At 38.8% G+C, this 8,187-nt stretch overlaps 1 pseudogene; it reads right to left on the bottom strand.

Annotated features, from left to right (window-relative positions):
* Positions 1–367: 367 nt before the first annotated feature.
* LOC129082256 (RWD domain-containing protein 1-like) lies at positions 368–4,175 on the bottom strand (annotated as a pseudogene).
* Positions 4,176–8,187: the final 4,012 nt, after the last annotated feature.

Here is an 8,187-nt window from a genome sequence, read left to right as displayed (position 1 = left end):
TTCATTTTTCACTATAGCCAGTCTGGCTGTTTGTCAGGATTTTGTTGCAGAAAGAGAAATTTCTAGGGAGTTATTATTTCTCTGCCCATGTTAGGAAGTGAATTATACTTTCAAATGTTATAGACGAAGCACAAATACTTAAAGTGTGTCTCTTCGAGACAGCTAATAGTTGAGATTTGCTTTTTTAACTTTATTATATTTTTTAAACTGTGAGGTCAGTTTATTAAATTTAATGATAAAAGCTATCAGAAGAATATTCTCCTGAAAATTATTTTTTCTTAGAAAAAAAGGAAAGGAAAATCAACACTCTCATCATAGCTACGCAGTCAATGGCAGTCAAACCTCTGCAGAAAGGGATAGTCCATTTTTAGTTGTTCAAGTTACGCTCTAAGTCGGCAGGATTGCAGTCTGGACCATCCTTGTCATCCTCCAGCTCCAAGTCATCCATTTCCCAGAACAAAAACTCCTCTACCTCCATGTTGTTTCCAGCATCCTCCAAGAACTAAATATCAGATGTGTCAAAGTTACAATCTGTTTCAAATAGCAATTTTCCATTTAAATTATTTTTTCCTGCTTGTTCTTCTTTCATTCATTTCTTTTTAATTTCTAAGAGTTCTGCATCAAACCTGGCCTTGAGCAAAATTCTCAGTTGTAACAGGAATGTCATGAAATGATTGCTTTTCAGCTTCTTCTGATTCTTTCCTTTTTCTTCTTCTCCTCTTTTATTTGATCCACTATTTCATGTTATTTTTCTTGCACAGCTGTTACTAACGTAAAGATCATCACCATAGCAAGGTTTTATTCTGCATGCAATGCTAATAATTTTAAAAGGCCTGAGACATCATTATCGTCTAGATTTTCTTGGGAGGATATTTCATAAAGCGAGGCTTCATTTAGGCCCTTTTCTCTGCATGTAAACTTGAGGATACTCTGGACAGTTTCATCATTTTCTCTGTGCCCACACACGCTGGCCACTGCCAGCTCTCCTAGAGCAGCTGTTGTCCCAGCTGCAGGGTGCTGCTAGGAGACTGGGCAATGCATGGGCAGCAGGGAGGGCCACAATGACAGACTACAGTTAGGAGCAGTGCCACGAGGCTGAGGCCCTGGAGTCCATCTACCCTGACTCCTTTACAGGATTATCAGAGTTTTGCTTTAAAAAAAAAAAATAAACACACTGTGATAATATCTGATATGAAGTAGAAAATTTGCTTCATTTACATTTATTGTAATTATTGATATAGCTTAATTTAGCACACCTATTTCACTACTTGTTTTCTGTTTGTTGCATCTGATTTTGTTCCTCTTGTCTTCCTTTCCTGTTTTTTTTGGCTAATTGATTATTTTTAGAATTTCATTTTAATTTCTCTATTGGCTTTTTAACTGTAACAGCCCCCTTCATGGCTGATCTGTTGGTTACAATGTACATTCTCCACACAATCTATTTAGAATTAATGTTGTGCTGCTTCACATAAAGTGTAAAAGACTCGCACTTACATATGTTTCTTTATACCCTCACTCATTTTTTATCTTATGGTTGTTGTACATATTACATATATGAGGTCTGTCCATAAGGTATCTGGCCATGTAATATGAAAAATAGAGGTATTTATTGAAGAAGATACAAGATACAAGAAACAGCCCTGGCTGCTGTGGCTCAGTGGATTGAGTGCCGGCCTGCAAACCAAAGTGTCCTCAGGTTGATGCCCAGTCAGGGCACATGCCTGGGTTGTGGGCTACGTCCCCAGTAGAGGGCACGCAAGAGACAACCACACATTTATGTTTCTCTCCCTCTCTCTCTTCTTTCTCCTCTCTCTAAAAATAAATAAATAAATTCTTTTAAAAAAAGATACAAGAAACATCGTACATAGGACAAGGCCTCATTCCCCTTCAAAGTAGGCACCTTGGGACCTCACACAGTTCTCCCAATCACCATCAGTTGCCCTGTCATATTTTCCTGAATTTCATTGACAGTCTGAAATCTCTTCCCTTTCAAACATGATTTTAGTTTTTGGAAAGCCAGAAGTCACAGGGCACCAAATCTGGGCTGTAGTGGGGCTGTCACCTGGGTGACCTGAAGTTTCACTAAAAATCTCTGCCCAAGACATTATGCATAAGTGGATGCATTGTCATGATGAAGCTGTCAATCACCAGTTACCCACAGCTGTGGCCTTTTGAATCATCTGAATAGTTTCCATGGAGGAATGTTCGAGCTTAACCCAAAATTGGATGCACAGTTGTTGCTCTACATGGCCACAGAGTACACATGCTCACTTAACAGTATCTACTGCTCCCACTGGCTAGTACAGTGAAGTCATCATTCTTCGCACATGAGCATCCCAGTCCACTCTCCTTGGCTACCAGGTCCCACTCATGTCCCGCAAACCGTTCTCATTGTATTAACAATGGCTGGACTTTTTCCAGACAGACCTCATTGTATATACACAACACAACCATTACACATTGTTATAATTTTTGCTTTATACGGTAACATGTATTGGGTTGGCCAAAAAGTTCATATGGTTTTTTCTATAAAATGTAAGACATACTTTTCATTTTCACCAATAACTTTATCAATTTGGATATTTTGAGTATGTCACCTATCTCTTGCTATTGGCTGCTAGTGGGTGGAGGCCAAGGGTGCTGCTAAATATCTTCCAATGCATAAGACAGTCCTACAGAAAAAGTTATTTGGCCAAAATGTCAATTGTATCAAGAAACTTTGTAAACCACTTTTGACATAGCACCTTCCTCATATGCTGCACAAATCTTTTTTTGCATTTCATTTGCAATTTTACCCTTCTTGAAATAATAAAGCATAATATGCCAAAAATGTATATTTTCTTCCATTTTCAGTATTAAAATGGCTGCACAAAAATTCACCACTTTCGGTAGGTTTTTAAAAAATGCACACTGATGTGACAGCTGTCACAATACAATGTAACAAAGTTGTTTTCAAATGAAGTTAAAGACAACTAAGCTCAACTAAAGACATCTTATGAAAAAGTCCAAACTAACTTTTTGGCCAACCCAATATTTTAAAGAAATCAAAATGAAAATCATTTCTTAAAAATATTCCCACACATATTTATTATTATGCTCTTCATTATTTCCTGTAAATCAGAATTTCCACCTAATATCATTTCAATTTGACCTAAAAAACATATTTTAGCATTTCTTAAACTGTGTATTTGTGTAAACTGTGTATTCAAGGATTTTTTTTTTAGAAAATTTTTTAAAAATTATTTATTTATTTATTTATTTTAGAGAGAGAGGGGAAGAGAGAAGAAAGAGAGGGAGAGAAACAATGATGTGCAAGAGAAACATCTATCAGTCGCCTCTTGCACATCCTCAACTGGCCCACAACTCAGGTACGTACCCTGACTGGGAATTGAATGCGAGAAGTTTTCAGTTTGCAGGATGACACTCAACCCACTGACCCACACCAGTCAGGGCTAAAGGACATTTTCATTCATTGGATATGTAGAATTCTGGGTTGAGATGTTTTTTCCTTCAGCAAATTAAAAATGTAAAAAATGTAGTTCTTCTATCTTCTGATCTCCATTGTTCCCGATGAGAAAAAATTATCATTTGTTATTGTTCCCTGCATGTACTGTGTCATTTCTCTGACGGCTTTTAAGATCTTCTCTTTATCTTTGACTTTTTGCAGTTTGACTATCAAGTGCCTTGGTGTGGCTTTCTTTGTATTTCTCCTTGAGATTCTCTAATTAAATTGAAGTTATAAACTTATGTCTTTCCCTCATTTTTGGACTTTGGGCTATTTGTTTTTCAGATACTTATCTCTGCCCCATTCTCTTCCTCTTTTCCTTGGATTCCAGTCACAAATATGTTGAACCTTTTGATGCGGTTTAGAGCTGTATTCGTTTTTTCAATTTTTTTATCTCTACATTTTAGTTTTTTTCTGTCATTCTGCTAATTCCTTATATTTTTAAAGATTTGATTAAAGTCTTTATTTATTAAGTTCGATCTGGTATAAGTTTCTCACTTTTGTGATGAGTGACAGGACTGTCAGCAATACGATCAGGATTTGCAAAAGCTGTTCTCCTCGATGACACGTTCATCTTTGTGCACTCCAGCAGAGCTGGAAGGTTGGGGATCAGCGCTGAGAGTTCCCAGAAGTGGGCCATTGCTGCTTCAGCTGGATTTCTGCCAGGCATTTCTGCTTATCCACATCAGTCCTAGCTCCATTAACACCCACACTATCTCCTTGGCTTTGAATTTTTCCATGTTCTTTTTTCCTTCTACAGATTTGATCGGGTCGCCATTGACTTCTGTTCTGAATTTACTTCATGATCTCTTGTCAAACGCCTTTTCGACACCAGACCACGAATCAGTTTTTCACAGTGCTCCTATGTTGAAAATTTTCATCTCAAATTTTGCTTTAATGTCAGAGAGCATTTCTGCAGTGTGACCTGGTTTTCCTGTTAACTAAATTGGGATTCATCCCATATTCATCACCAACTGGACACAACCAGCCAACCAGTCCCAGAGGTCACAGTATAGAAAGTCCCACCAGCCAAATGTAACTGCTCCAAGCACTTGGTTTATTAAGTCAATTTAAAACACAGGGAAAAGCAAGAAGAAAGAAATTGGGTTAGTTAATGGAGTTAGGTAAAGTGTAAGCAAGGTGGGAAATCCACACTCTCTAAATCCTGCTGTCATGTATCTGTCTCTGTCACATCAGCATCCCTGTCATGATGTCATGAGGACGAGGTTAAGGTTTAGAAAGCAGGTGCAATCAGAGAAGGTGCCCATGGCCAGTGGGTCAAGGATGTCTGGCCCCCTTAACAATTGCCCATTAGCCTGCTGAGCAACTCTGGGGCTAGTTGCATTTCTTAGACTGAGGACATGTAGAGCTAGAAACAGTGGTAAATTAAAACCTCATGAGTATTTAATGCCTCAGTACCTCGTATATATTTAGTCATAAATTTGCGGTATCTCTTAGTTTCTTTCCGTTCCCTTTCTATCTGTGTTAAACACACATGTATATGTTTATATCTAATTAAAAGTAATTGGTATTAAGTAACTAAATTACTTAATCATTACATTTTGTAACTGTGAAGCACTTTAGAAACTATGTTGTCTAAATCCTTAGTTTCATAGGAAAGGAAACTGAAATCCAAAGAAATTGTCAATCAGAATAAGTTTTAGAAGCAGCACAAAGTCCCGACTCCACTACACTAAAATATTTACTCTGACAATATTGAGTTGTTTCCAGCATTACAAAAGGTGTTAGTAAGCAAAAATCTCATTGAACTAATGCCAGCAATATACTCATTTTCAAAGAAAATCAATCTTTAGACATTTTGTTTTTTAAAATGTCAGAAAAGTAGATAGGCTAGTAAATCCATCACTTTGTTTTAATACTTGTTAACTGTATCAGTCAGGAAAGGCTAGGTTATAGTTCAGTGACAATCAATCCCAGTGGCTTTACAGTGGCGTTTAAAGTGACACAATTTACTACTATGTGTCCAACATAGGTTGGTGGGAGGTTGGGGGCTGTACTTCTCTTAGTCATTGCTTGGGGACCCAAGTTGACAGAGGCTCCATGAAGTTATAATGCAAACTTCACAAGAGGCTTGGTCTTCTGTTGCTGAATGTCCAGGCCAGTTGCAAACTGGAGAGTCAGTACCCAGTGATTAGATCTTGCCCCTGAAGTACTTCCTTATTTTCATTCATGCTCTACCGGCCAGGTCTAATTACCTGGCCACTACTGCATTCACTTCAGGAATGTGGGGCAGTGGAATTCTCCAGGCATCAGGAAGTAGATACTGGTGAACATTAGTGATGTCCAACTCTGCTATATATGTTTCATTAATTTGCATGTTTGTGTGTGAAATATTTTAATGTAAGCTATAGTCATGACATTTTACCCTCTGTTGCTATCCCTATAAAATAGGAACACTCCCCCATTTTTCTGCAGTATTGCAATGTGAGTAGTAGGCATTATGACATTTCACCTCTAAATACTTCAGTAAGCTTTTTTTTTAAACAAGAATGGTTACTTTATAATCACATCATCATTATCATACCTAACAAAATTAATTCCCCAGTATCTCTAACATCAATCCATAGTTAATTTTTTCAGTTATTTCAAAACTTGACTTTTTATATAAACACCAGGATCTAATTAAGGACTGTTGCATTATTGTGCCTAATATAATCTCTCTCAATAAAACATAGTCTCCTCCTGTGCCCCCAGAACAAATTTATATGAGCCCTTTTTATATGACCTCAAGTTTTTGAAGGGACAGTTAAAATGTATGCTGAATGCTGAGTGTAGTTATATGCTGAGTGTAGAATGTCCCAGCTCCTGATTTTATCTGTTTGTTTCCTTATGGAGCTACTTCACTTATTCCTTTATCTTCTATTTATCCATCTACTGAAGGCAGATAGAAAGACTTCAACTCAGTTTAACTGTTTTTGGATGAGAACACTTCCTAAGTGATTGTGTAACAGTGAAAATTTTAACAGTGGAAATTGTAACCCACTCCACTATTCTTTTGACATTGTTTCTGTAAGTGCTGGCTCTCACTAATACATAGCTTGTAGATGAACAGTATTTTGTATAAGAATCCTAGGAACTAGCTTCTAAAGATACAGTCTCTGACCTTCAGGCATCTGAGCTCCAGGAGATTTGCTGACCTTCAACCGTGGAGCCAGGATGATGTGAAGCCAGAACGACTAAACCAGGATGATGCACACCAGACCATCTCTTGTCTTATCAGAATGGGCTGCACTAGTCTGCACATAGAGAACTTTTCAACCCCCTTCCTTGATTTCTTTGTTCTCTTTCCTTCTCCTTACTAATAAAAACCTCTGATTTCACTGAGGTGGAGATGGGCTTTGTGAAGAGTCCCCCATCTTCCAGGTGCCTAGCACCTGAAAATAAACCACTTTACTTTACATCAGCACCTGCTTCTCGAGTATTGCATTTCATAGCAGCAGGCAGCCAGACCTGCGTTCAGTTATAATAGCATCACATTCATATTGTTCCATGGAAGGAGTCACTCTCTGACACCTGCTCAGTGATGGAAATCTGACCACACCAAGCCCTTCTGTGAAGGTTGCATACCCCTTTCCAACTAGTGATCTGTGCAGTGATTTTTTGTTTGTTTGTTTTGGCACCATGTCAATTCCCCACCAAGCCTCAAAAGAAAAATATTTTAAGGAGCAATATTTCTTTTCATTTGCAACTCTCCCCAGCAGTAGCATTTCAAATAAATATAGAGAAGCTATAAAAATTAAGCAAGTCAATGTGGAAAAGTGGCTGCTTGAATGTGTAAAGTTAGGAAGGGGTAAAGTCCAAATTTGATTTTAAAATACCATTCCTTCCAGTTTTCTCATGTGCTGTGACACCACAGACTCCGGGTTCTGCTCTTCCCCTCGGACTCTTTTGTAATCAAAAGAAGTGGGCTTCTTTTGGTGCCATCCTAGGTGCTGTCTTCCTTGCTTCTGCCAAGCCTCCTTTGGAAAATATCATCCACATCCATGACTTCAGCTGCAGCCTACATACTGGTGAGTCACAAATCTCAGTGTATACATCAGCATTCTCTGAAGAAACAGAACCAATAGGGTGTGTGTGTGTGTGTAGGGTGGGGGCAGGGGGAGAAAGGTGAAGGAGAGGGGGAGAGAGAGAGAGAATAAGGATTGGCCCACATGACTATTTATTGATTTGTGGGGGGAACGTATAGATAAGGTGGCTGACCTCTTTAATTTACAGCAGTAAGTGCCCAGCTCTCCATTAGATTTTAGTGAGGAAAGCTACCAAGAAGACGTGAAAGAGGTCAGCCACCTTATCCATACATTCCCCTCACAAATATGGAGGCTAAGTCACATGACCTGCTGTCTGCAAGCTGGAGACCCAGGAAAGATGGTAGTATAAATTTGAGTCTGAGTCCAAAGTTCTGAGAATAAGGGGAACTGATGGATTAATTCCCAGTCTGAGGACAGGAGACCATATCCCAGCTCAGAAATCAGACAGAGAGCAAACTCCCCCTTCCTGTTTTCTTGTGCTATACAGGCCTCAGTGAATTGCACGAGGCCCACCCACATTGGGGAGGATATCAGCTTTACCCAGCCCACAGACTTATTGGTAACTTCGTCTGGAAACAGCCCCACAGACACACCCAGAAATAATGTTTGACCAAATGCCTGGGCATCCCATGA

The sequence above is a fragment of the Pteronotus mesoamericanus genome, unplaced genomic scaffold (assembly GCF_021234165.1).
Source record: "Pteronotus mesoamericanus isolate MK-2021 breed Mesoamerican mustached bat unplaced genomic scaffold, CSHL_Meso_final scaffold_125, whole genome shotgun sequence".
Taxonomy (NCBI): domain Eukaryota; kingdom Metazoa; phylum Chordata; class Mammalia; order Chiroptera; family Mormoopidae; genus Pteronotus; species Pteronotus mesoamericanus.
The sequence above is the reverse complement of the archived record's forward strand: the minus strand, read 5'-3'. Positions and strand labels throughout refer to the sequence as shown.